The sequence below is a fragment of the Agelaius tricolor genome, unplaced genomic scaffold (genome assembly GCF_023055355.1).
Source record: "Agelaius tricolor isolate 1412-34295 unplaced genomic scaffold, bAgeTri1.0.p SCAF_19, whole genome shotgun sequence".
In the NCBI taxonomy this organism is placed as follows: Eukaryota; Metazoa; Chordata; class Aves; order Passeriformes; family Icteridae; genus Agelaius; species Agelaius tricolor.
Genome location: NW_027269279.1, coordinates 11,951,161 through 11,963,751, shown reverse-complemented (window position 1 = coordinate 11,963,751; position 12,591 = coordinate 11,951,161).

Sequence of the window (12,591 nt, the reverse complement as noted above, 5' to 3'; positions counted from 1 at the left end):
CCTTGTTACAGAAAGAAATGAAATCTATTTCTGGTGACTAATTTTTTGCCAAATCTTATCATCTAGAAGCAGACAACTAGTTTCATCATTTATCTCAGTACTTTTCCAGGAAAGTAACCCCACTTCTCTACAGCTGTCTGCTCCTTATTTTTGCCTCCTGATTTTTAAATGCAGATAGACACCTTTTTCCCTTTTCTGCCTGTCCAGCACTCCACCATTGTCATGAGTTGCAACTGGTAATTGATTTTGACATTGCCTCAATCAGATCTGTAATGAAGTAAATCCACCCTAGCTGTTTTGAAATTTAATTTATCTAAAAAGTCCTACATTGTTTTTGGTCTGATTCACTGGTAATACCTGTACTGGCAGCCTGCTTGCAATTATATCACTAGTGCAGTCTGAAGCAAAATTATATTAAATTTTTGGCTTTCTTGATTTTCCTCTTACTGGATTTCCTTCACCATGTAGTAGCAGATCAGTTTTATTATTATTTATTTTTTCTCCCTTTGCAAATATGGGCCCTTCTCATATTACTAATACACTTTCAGAATCATTTCAGTCAGCCTGTTGTGGCTGTTTGCTCTTAGGTTTTACATTTTGTGTATGCACTTGTGCTGTTCCTTTCCACTTATCCTGGGTAATTAAAAACCTTTTCCAATTCCTGGCCTTTGAAGTGAATAAGTAAATTTGTGCCTTAGTGAAGTGACATCTTGATGATCATTTGTTTCACACTCAGATAATCTGTCTTTAACTGTCCTATTTTAGTAAAGAAACTTCTGGTTCTCCTTTATCCTTACAGTTTTCTCTCACTCTAAACACATTCAAAGCATATTGAATTCTGCTTGCATGATGCCTTTGGTTTCATTTGGTATTATTCTCTTTTCATTTCAACATGACTATCAAAAGTACCTTTTTGTGGTGACTCTGATGGGTAAATAGAAGGGTTATTACTAATAAGAATGTTATTAATAATAAGAATGTTATTAATAATTTTCTCTGTCTCAAGCAGCTGGAGCCTGTGTGGACTTGAGGGAAAAGTGTGAGTGAAGTGATTTCTGTAGAAATAGAAAAGGGTTCAGGAGAGAAGGATCCTACAGACAAACTCAGGCAGTGCTCATGATGTGACAGAGCTCAAAAACTGAGATCTGTTTGTATCACCAAATCAAAAATAGATCTAAGTTTTATATTGACTTTCTCTTGGGAGATTCTTTCTTTTCCTTGGAAGTTTCTAGTATTTGAATGTGTTTTCCCTCTTTGAGAAACATGATTCTTCTGCAGAAACTCCTGAGTCGGCATTGTATCATAGAGGAAACTGCAAAGGAAGGGTAGAAGGGAAAATATCAAAATAGTACCCATTTCCATGGGAAAAACTACTAAATTGTGACTGTTAATTGTGTGACTGATGTGAACATGTTTTAAGGTGGAATTGGATTTTTTCAAGGTCCTCTTTTGATGATTGCTGCTACATCTCACCCAACATCATATTACATAATTGAACTAATATCCCATGCTATAGAGGAACTTCTTCTGCAAAGTCTGGAGGCAAAAAGCAGGACTGATATTTTCACTTTAAGAAGCCCTTTCATTTCTGGATCTTGCTAAAAAAAGATTACACACACTGATTTTCCATTTATAAGTGCATAATTTAAATTTTCTTGCCTCAGAACAATTCCATTCCCTTTCCCACTGAAGTTTGTGTTAGATATGTTAAATTAGATGCGTAAATGAGTTGGCAAAATTACTATAGAAAGGCCACTGAGAACAAGCCAATTTTGACATTACTTGTAGTATTTAGGAGTTTTAGGATAAAACAGTAGATGTTCTCCATAAAAGCTGAAGATTTATGTCACAGGAGTATAGGGGTTTTTGAATGTTTTCTGTGAAGTAGCTATTCTTGATATTTCTTGTATGAAATATAGTTTTAAAGGTCTCAGTTGGAGATTGTCCCTTTGTTCCTCACTCTTATTTCTTGCCTGCATCTGAAGAGGGTTGTGAATTGATTTCAATAATAGAAAACTCCAGAAAGGACTAATTCTGTCATTACTTATCATTTGCATGTAGTAAAAGCAATGAGTAAACTGAGGGAGTTTGGATATTGCAGGCACTTCACAGACCTCTTGCTTCACACAGGGAGAAGGAGGGAATGGAATGTTTTTTTTCCTGTATTTTTTATTAGCTACAAAACTGAAAGAGATCTCATATTTTCATTTCACAGTGATATCTAGCTTGTCATGTCTGTCTGTGCACTATGTCCTCTATAATGTTTAGATCAGTGAATTTTCTGTTTCGTCCTAAAGTGCTACGTGCATCAAAGAAGTGACAAAAATGGGGTTTATGCATATTTTAGATGCCTGCAATACCTTTCATAGTGAAAGAGATGATAAACATCAGAAAGAAGTCAGTGCTCATAGCTGGGAAGATCAGCTGTGATGGAAATGCACCATCCTGAGTGGTGTTAGAAGCATAAAATATTAACAAACTGTTTGTATCAAATAAGTTAATAACACCTCTTGGTAAATGCTCTGTTACTTTTGTTTGCTGCTGCCACTCCACTTTGTGCTTGTATAAAATAGTTTGGGTATGGATCTTCATCCATTGAAAAATAATTTTAGCATCCACGGTAGGAGTTTTATTTCTTGTTTGTGGCAAAGAGAGGTTCAAGATGCATCAAGATAAGCTTGCAATGTACTCAGCACTCTGCACTGGATCCTTCTATTGACAGTCATTTATGCTATGTTCAAAAAATAAGCAACTTTTCACATACTAATATGTTAAAAATGTGAATGCAAAAAATCCCGTGGTGGCATTTCTTTAGCTGGTTATCTCATACTTTGGAAATTTGTGAAATTAGCTGCAGTATTTTGATGGAACAAGCCTGTATTAGGTGTTTCTGCTTTTTAAAAAAGCTCTTTTACCTGTCTGTTCTCTGCAAGGATCATTTTGCTCTCAGAGAATTTGAGGAAAGTTTTTCCTCAGTTGTGAAGGCATACTTTAAAGCAATTGCTTTGCAGAGGCCAGGCAGCAGCAAAAAAAAAAAATAGAAAAAGATGAATTTACCTACCTTGATGTACTTATACAATTACAGAACTGGAGGGACAACAGTCTTTTGTAAGAATTTATATTTTTGGAGAAGCAAAGTTTAAAAAAAAATAAAATGGAAAAAAACTTGGATTGAAAATCTCCTTTAGAAATGGAAGCTAAATGGCACATCCAGAACATACCCTGAACAATAATGTACTGAAAAAATCTCAAATTTTTCAGTGTATTTTCACCGGAGATGGGTTGGAATCAATCATTAATTTAAATAACCTTTAACTTGATATGAATGTAGCAGGAAGTCAAACCAAGCTGGGAGTCTGGGCATGTCCTGGTGGAGCTGGGCTGGGTGTGCAGCACCAGGGCCAGCGGTGGGAAAATGGCAAATTCCAACTGAATGCAAGGAAGAAAAGAATCCCTGCAGGAGGGGGATGAAGTTTTGGGCTGAGGGTCACAGAAGAATGGAGATGTTTAAAACTCTCCTGCACACAGGCTTTGGCCATGGGCACTTGCTTTGCAGCAGGGTTTGGAGTGGGGACCTCAGGAGGTCCTTTCTGCCTTTCTGTGCTTCTGGTGTCACAGTCCCATACAATGAACTCAGGTTGGTCACATCTTTGCCTTGGTCACTTCAGCTGGCACTGGAAAGAGCACTGCACCTCCAAATACCTGGGGAATGAAATATTCAGGAAGGGTTCTCAGTCAAAAGCCTGAAGAATTTCAGATAGGAAAACTTTTTAGTTCTTCTAAACCCAAAGAAACCCCAGCTCCTTCACTTCTGCAGAGTGTCTAAGTGTTTCTGAACTCACCTTTTAAATGGCCCAGCAGATTATAAAATGAATTTTAAATGGTAAACCTGACTTCTAAGCTCAGAAACACAAAATGAGCCAGACTGTGCTCATAACCATATTAGTAGATGCATTTTTTATATGGTGATGAGTCCCAAAAGGAGCTGCATCTTGAAAATTGTGTTGTCTCACTTCTGGATATTCACTTTTTCCCTTTATGTGCTTGATTAATATCTGCACAGCTACTTGTACGGATCTAATTTTTATTTCTTTTTTGTAAAATACTATAAAATAGGAAAGTAGTGTTGTATAATTTCTGCAAGGTTACATACCTTTCTATTATTTTTCCTAATCTATTGCAGACTGAAAAGAGGGGGGTTTTCCCCCCTCCCAAGTTAAATAAACTTTTAATTAAATAAAGATTTTCTCTTCAAAATGGAGTCTACAAATATCTAATCCCAGAGCTACAATTTCTCAACCTTCCTCCTCTTCTGTGAGAAGTTGCTATGGTTATTACCCTGCTGGGTAGTGAAATGCAGTAATTTGTTTAGCAATTCCTTTCTTCCACAATACTGTACACACATAGAGGAAGCTTGCATTTACCAAGTGCATCAGTGTGACCAGTCTGCTGTTTTTCACAAATCCTTCTAATTTAAGTCATGGTTTGTAAAGCACATATATTTTGTGTTAGCAGCTGAAATTCTTATCCAGCAACAGTAAATTTCTCTGGTAGCAAAAATAAGTTCATAGGAAGCTGCTCCAAGCACTGACTGCCTTTCTTCCTCTCTGCAGAAAATGTGAGGACCCTGGAAGGGGCAGCAGATGTTATGTATGATCTTTTTGAATTTGTCAGGCATTACTAGTTAGATGACTAAATAATCAGATGTTTGAAAGAATCCTAAGTCATAATTCAGTTTTCATTAGGAGGAGGGAATTTGCACTAAGATCTGTTTAAGACAAGTGGTGAGAATAAGAATAGTCTTGTTGCATCTGTTCTGTTTCAGTATGATCTGACTTGCTCCAAATCTTAAAACATGACTGTAATACAAGTGGTAAGCAATGATAATATTTGCAAGGGTTTCTTCAAGCAAGGCTTGCATCTTCACAGTTGCTCAATATCTATAAGCCATTTAGTTTCTAAGCTTCTTCAAACAGTTGGGCTGCTTTGGACATGAAATATTTGAAAATGTAGAAGGTTTCTGCCATGGCAAACCAAGAGTTTGGGGTTAACTTGCTTGGTGGTGCTGCTTCAGCTCCAGAGGACTGTGATCATTGCGTGCAGTGGAGGTGCTGCATTGCAAGGTTTAAAGCAGCAAAGAGAAGGGGAGTGGCAGTCAATAAAAAGCTGCAGGTTGAGCAAGAGTGGGTTTTATTTGGGCAGAAAACACAGTAGGCTGATGTGTGGAAATGTTTCCTGTTCTGCTGTACCAAGCCATGATGTGGCTGTTCTGCTGTGGATTCTCCTCACTTTCATTCAATCTTTTCCTAAAGTTTCAAATGATGAAAGCTTCAGTTCTTCCTTTGGGAGACAAATTGTTCTGTAATTAATCCCACAATCAGTTTGTTTTTTTCCTAATAATCAAAACATATATTCTTAATTAAGCCCTGGCCCTTCTTGCCTTGCATGCTCAGCAGAACACTTTAGCATTGATGGCCTATGGTCATTTTTTCTGCTTTTTGTATGTTTTAGCAGCTCCCTCTTGAAATGATGTCAGGTGTACTCTTCCTTTTTCTATATCCTGTTTCTTCTCAGTGCTCACTGATGTTTGCAGGATGGGGGAAAAAACCTCTGGAATCCATTTTCTGGCAGGAAAAAGTGAGGAATGGCCAAAAACAATTAGGTTATTGGGTTTTTTTGGTTGTGCGTTATTTTGGGGTTTTTTTAAGTAAGTAATTAGGCTGTGGCATGCAGTTGATTAAAGCCTGTGGGCTGTTTCTATCAGGCAGCTAGCTGGATTTAGAGCCCTGGCTGGTTTAATGTAATTTGGGAAAGAAACCCAAGGCAAACACAACTCTGTGACTGAGGGAGGTTGTGTCCATGTCCTGTCCTGCACCCTCACTGAACTGTCAAGGGAAAACCATCCTGTGACCACCCTTGAGCAGTGAATGAAGGAATGGCCATTGATCAGCTTAGATAAAATCACTGCATTTTGTTTCAGTGCAAGATCAGGTGAAAGTTTCAGTAGCATTTCCTGTCTTCTTTCAGCTGTTTACGTGTTTTAGTGCTATCCTACAGCTCTCTGTGTTGCCAGGGTTTCAACACACTCCTCTGTTCGGTTCTGGAGGATGAAATGAGTGTTTTATTGCAATTGTCTGGAATTTTCTTCATTCAGTCTTGCAGAAAAAGTACATCTGTCAAATGCACCTGTCTTCCTGCACTGAACTGTCAAGAATTGATGCATAACTCCCAGGAGTATAGAGGAGTTGTTCTCAGCACCTTGACTTTTCATTTCTAAATCACCCAAGATTCTCCTAACCTTTTATTTGCCTCACAATCATACAGTAAATTTGCAGTAGACTGACTTCTCACTCAGCCTTCCAGACTGTTTCCTCCATTGAGGTGTTTCTATTTTTCTACTTCATCTGCACCAGCTTAATCCTATGGGATTTTCCTCCAGTTTTGTGGATATTTACTTGAACGTGAAGAATATCATAGAATTTGAGGTTTTGTGGCAGCTGGACTGGTGTGACATGTTTTAAAATGGCTTTGGTTTCATTTATTTCATTTCTCTGAAACTCTTTCATTGCCATCTTCTGTGCCTTCCCAAAATCCTCCATATTTTGGATCATCCAAACAAGGCCAGTAAAACCTGGACATAGGTGTGTTCTTAAAGGTAGCGAATTCAGGGAATGAGTTTGAGAATGACAGACCTCAGAATATGCTCTCCAAATTTTAGATTTTATGCAAATTAGGAAAAGTACTAGAGATTCATTCTTCTAAGGTTTTAATAGCAACTGTCATATAGGGAAAAAAAAGCTGACAGTCCTCCTCAATCAGTTGTGTTGATGTTATGTGTTCATTTTGAAATCCTAATCAGGTTGATTATTACAATCAATAGATTATAGTTGTGTTGATATTGTGTTTTGTGAGGTCCCATGTGGATGATGAAAGCAGACTCATGTTGATATTTAAAATCAAAAAGTTGCAATTATGTTGTTTGAAAATTGAATCAGGTTTCTCATGGCCTTGAAGATGAGTGTGGAATATCTCCAAGGGTAGAGATTCTCCTTTTCCACTCCCTTCAGCCTGGCTTTGGCATCTTTACCTCTCTCAGCAGGCAGTTTTACAAAGCAGAGGTTCCTTCCTGCCCCTTTCCCTCTGAGCCTTGTGTATCCTCTCCAGATGGAAGCAAGCAGCTCTCAGCCCCTCTCTAAGGTGCTGTGCAGCACTCACTGCCTGTGCTGGCAGCTCTCCACTGGGCTTTACCCAGTTTGACTCAGTCTTGGGTGCACCCAAGGTCTTGGATCTGTCCTGTCTCACTGCATGAACTTGTGTGTGTCCAGTTTGCTCAAATATGGCTCAGCCATCTTCTGTTATGGGCAGTTCTGCTGTGCCCCAGGAGTTCTGTGAGGAAACCTTGGCACATTTACTCCCCTGAGCCCTTTCTGTATCCCTCAGCACTGCATCCTTCACCTTACTGAGCCCTGGGCCCACATTTCACTTGGTTTTCCTTTTGTTGCTGCTGTACCTCCCTCACCACCTTCCCATCCCTTGCCAGTCACATTTCTCCAAGCTCTGTGTATGTGGGGCCTATTTCCCCTAGGAGCAGCACAACGGGAGCAGGGCACAGTGTGATTTGGGGTGCATTTCCCCCAAGGAGCAGGGCACAGTGTGATTTGGGGTGTGTTTCTCCAAGGAGCAGGGCACAGTGTGATTTGGGGTGTGTTTCTCTCAGAAGCAGGGCACAGTGTGATTTGGGGTGTGTTTCCCCCTAGGAGCAGGGCACAGTGTGATTTGGGGTGTGTTTCCCCCTAGGAGCAGGGCACAGTGTGATTTGGGGTGTATTCCCCTAGGAGCAGAGCACAGTGTGATTTGGGGTGTGTTTCCCCCTAGGAGCAGAGCACAGTGTGATTTGGGGTGTGTTTCCCCTAGGAGCAGGGCACAGTGTGATTTGGGGTGTGTTTCCCCTAGGAGCAGGGCACAGTGTGATTTGGGGTGTGTTTCCCCTAGGAGCAGGGCACAGTGTGATTTGGGATGTATTCCCCTAGGAGCAGGGCACAGTGTGATTTGGGGTGTGTTTCCCCTAGGAGCAGGGCACAGTGTGATTTGGGGTGTGTTTCCCTCAGAAGCAGGGCACAGTGTGATTTGGGGTGTGTTTCCCCTAGGAGCAGGGCACAGTGTGATCCTAGGAGCAGAGCACAGTGTGATTTGGGGTGTGTTTCCCCCTAGGAGCAGGGCACAGTGTGATTTGGGGTGTCTTTCCCTCAGCAGCAGGGCACAGTGTGATTTGGGCTGTGTTTGCCCTGGCAGTGTAGGACAATGAGATTTGCTCCACTTTTGTAGTCAGAACCCCTTCCCCAGGACTCCTTGAGGGTCAGCCTTGGGGGTGAGCAGCTCCTGGTGCAGACAAAGCAGGGTGTGCATTAAAGAAAGGATCATGTCAGATAATACAGCCATGTAAGATCTGTCATCAAAATCCAGAAAACTCTGCGTTGTTTTCTCCAAAATGAATTTCACTCTCAGCATGCAGCTTCAGAGGGGGTGTGTGTGAGCTAAAATACAGCTTTGCAGCTGTAAACCCTGCATGCTGAGGCTGAGCAACTCCTTCAAACTCTTATTCAGCAATAAAGCATTAAGAGCTTGTTTCATCTATTCTTTTGACAACCATGTCTTAATGACCCAGAAAAGAGGTATCCAAGCAAAAAACATAGTAGGACTCTAAAACCCTAAAGGAATTCAGTCACTAAATTGTCTACAATTATGTGACACCCACACATGCTGGCTTAATGCATTACACTGAGAATGTGTTGACGACTTCACCGGCAGTTTCACATTAAAATCACTGAGCAGAGCATGGAGATTTTATTTTTCACTCTTTATGTGGAGAAGTAAATTTAATAAATATTTTTGTGAATATAATTATTTTATGTTAACTATATTTACATCGGTATCTATCATTTTAAAAGGAACTATTAAACTCAGCAGTAAGGGGAGAGAATATGTATATATACAGTTCTGCTCATTAAGTAGGGCTGTGAACTGACTTCATCATCAAACTCGAGGTACATAAATGGAAAGGATATGCCTGTGAAATATTTTACAATTGCACTGTTCTCATTTCTCTTAGCTGAACAAATCTGATTTCCCCCCCCCCCCTCGGTGCAAATGAGGATAAAATTCTTTATTTGTGCAGATTGAATTCTTTAGCCTTAGTTAAAATGGTAGTGGTTAATAGAAGAAGGGTATCCTATGAATTTGAAACATTACAGATTTAAACTGAGGGTGTTTTCCCTTTATAATTTTAAATGATAACTTCTAGATTAAGCAGACTTTGGTTAGGGTGGCCTTGTATCATTATTAAATCTTTTTGTATAAACAAAAAAGTTTTAGAGCAGAAGGAAGGTAACAATTAATGGAGAGACTGTGCATAGTATTTCTGATGTCTCAACATTGCTGCAAATAAAGTCAAGACACCTGTTTGAAGTTTTCACAGATTTTTAGTATAATAGTTCAGGGACTCAAGTGGAAATGGGTAGGCCTTGAAGAAAACAGAAATGCTGAACACTGTGGAAAACCATCAGTTGCTTGAGGGAAATCTTGCTGGAGATCACAGAAACATGTTAATATTCATTGAAATTAAAACTTTTTTTTTCTTTGACTATCTTTATGCATTAGAGGAAGAACAATTCCAGGGTTTTGCCAGAAATCTAAGGTGTAACACATTTCTGCTATTTAATGTTGATGTTATGCCTCAGTTTCCCTGGCCATAAATGGGGATAATGATACTTATCTCCTGTAAATTGCTTTGGGAACTTTTGATTATGAAAGTTGAATATGATTATTCATTATGTTTGCTTCCTATGAATATTCTAGTGAATGTGTTTCGCAAGGGGATGATTAATTTTCAACAAATATCGGAGACTTGAGAAAATGAGTTTATATCCTCATAAATATAAATGTTCTGTTTCAGATACTGAGGAAATGTGACATATTTGTATTCCATACAAATGAAGGCAGTATTCTCAAATGAGGAACACTGAGCCCACACGTGTTAATCACATGTTCTCTCATGCCAAGAGCTATCAAGCTTCCCTCATGCCAAGAGGGAACGGTTCTAAGAAATACATAGAGATACTTTTAGACCAAATAAGAAAGAGATGTAGATGCAAAGCTTACTGAGATCTGGTTATTTCCACATGTTACAGAGGTAAAACACACGGGGTGTTTTCTCTGACAGGTTTTAAATATGCAGTGTCATTCTGTGACTTGGACGTGCGGTGTGACGTGGGTTATGAATGTCATGCCACAAGTGTAACTGTGGGGAGATCACTGTTTAATAAGTGTGTATTTCAGAAAGCCTTCAATGCCAAGAGATGGGGCAATCTGTGACTGTTCTTTATAGGGTTCTGTAGTGGTCAGTCACCCTCAATGCCAGCAAGGTTGGCCTCACAGCTGAGGTTCTGTCTTGTTCTCATTGCTCTCTCTCTTTGCTCTGTGGGGATGCTCAGGTGCTGGAATTACCCAGCACTGGAGATCCCTTTCAGGCAGGCTGAAGAGTTCAAGTCTTTGTCTACCAACAATAAGACACATTTTTCCAACCTTGAAACCTTAGTTGCCATATGTTTACACTTTTCCTCTAATTTCTCAGCTCTCTCTGATCCCCAGACACTGTACTCACTGTACTCACACAGTCTGTAACATTGTCTTGTTCTTACCCTTTGCTCATTCTTTGTCAGGTACTGAATTGGGGTTTATTTTGGTTTGTACCCAGCACTGTGACAGAGTATCTGAATTACCTTTCCATTTAATCTGCACTTGTCAGAATTGCAGCTTTTTTGCCTTCAATCTGTTATTCCCTTGGCAGGACCTGTACTCTGTGCTCCCTGCTCTATAACTCTGCTCAGCACTTGTTTCAGCACAACTTTCTCAAGGGTTAAAGGCTTTCCATATGTTTTTTGTCACTGTGTCATCTACAGATTCTAATAGCAGTATGTTTTATGGGCATTCAATTGTGTGATCAAAATGAATCTCATTCTGGTGATTCGTTTATTTCTGCTTCCTGTTCTTTCACAATTTCACTACAACCCACCAGTCATCTTTTACCAAATAACTTTGGTAAAAGTTTTTCTTTGTGTGTATTTTAAAAAAATCTTGATGTAGGGCTATTCATAATTAAAAAACCCACCAACAACAGTTTGTAGTTGAAATGCCTAAATCTAATGAACAAAACAGAAGAGTATGAGAATGAGTATCAGGACTGTTATCTTCATTTTACCATTGAAAAATGCCATGTGGGTAATATCTATTTAATTATTGAAAAAGCATACTTGCCTAGGTTTAGATGAACACAATTGTGTTTCACTTTGAGGACCAGTAGCTTAAAAGCATGTAAAAGCAAGAGGGACCCATTTCCATCCTTGCTAAAGAAAATCCCTTAAAGCTTTTTACAACTTTAATCTCTGTGTCCACAAAAAAGGAGCAGAACAACAGGACTGGTCAAGAATGAGCACAGAGGTGGGTTTGGGGCTGGCCCTGAATTTAGTTTCTGTTACTACTAAATAACTCTTTTCATCAACACTGACATCTCAACCCTCCCTAGAAAGACATAGGCAAAGCTGTCATGCAAGGAATAATTTCCATTTCTAGAGACAAAACTCTAGAAGCTTCACTAGAATATGGGGACCAGGAGACAAAGAAAATTTTCAGATAGCCTGAAAAAAAGAAGGCAGTAACTGAAGCGAGTGTTTGTGCAAGATTTCTGTAGGATAGCCTTAAGAAAAGTTATTTTCACTGACAAGAGTTAAATTGAATAATTATTGCCCCGTGGGTAGAGCACAAGTCAGCAAACACTCACTCAAGCCCTTTCTAACAATCTGAAGATTACTTGGGGCATTTAAAAAACCTAAATAAAAACCCCGGCAAAGGCAAACCAACAGGCCAGAGCTTTATAATTTTATCAACTTTTATTTTATTTCATTTTTTTCAGAGGTGTGAATAGATATTGAATTGTGCCTGAAAAGTGTGATTGTTTTGTCACTCCTGCTGCACTAGGGGATTTTTATTTTGGCAGTTATCGTTAAGTAAAAACTGCCAGTGAAAGAGTTGAGCTTGAAGAACATATTTGAAAGATTCCTGCACCAGTCAAACTTGCTTAGCCCCTTAATCCCTTACATTGGCAGTTGAATCCAAGAAAAAATGTAGCAGTGCACAGAGGAGCTATAAACAAACAAAGCTTGAAGCTCTTGGCACCTTAAAAAATTGCCTGTTTCTTGTAAATACATTGCAATAAAACAATAGCTACTGAACATTAGTGGAGAAAGAAATCAGCCATGAGGAACTCAAAGTGGGTGGCTTTCCAATTGTGGGGAAAAAACAGCGAGAAAGCGGCTGAGATAAATCCTGCAAATACCATGCGAGGTTTTTGAGGACTTATTAATAAAACACACCCATAGAACACATGCAGAAAATGAAGTTAGTTGATCATTTGAGTGGTGGAATATTTTTCCAAGGCGCTGAGGCTCTCCATTCCCTGCAGTTTAAACAGCTTTTTTTGACAGCCCATTGCAAGCCCTGACTTACCACCCCTTCTTAGTCCTAATTGCTCACATT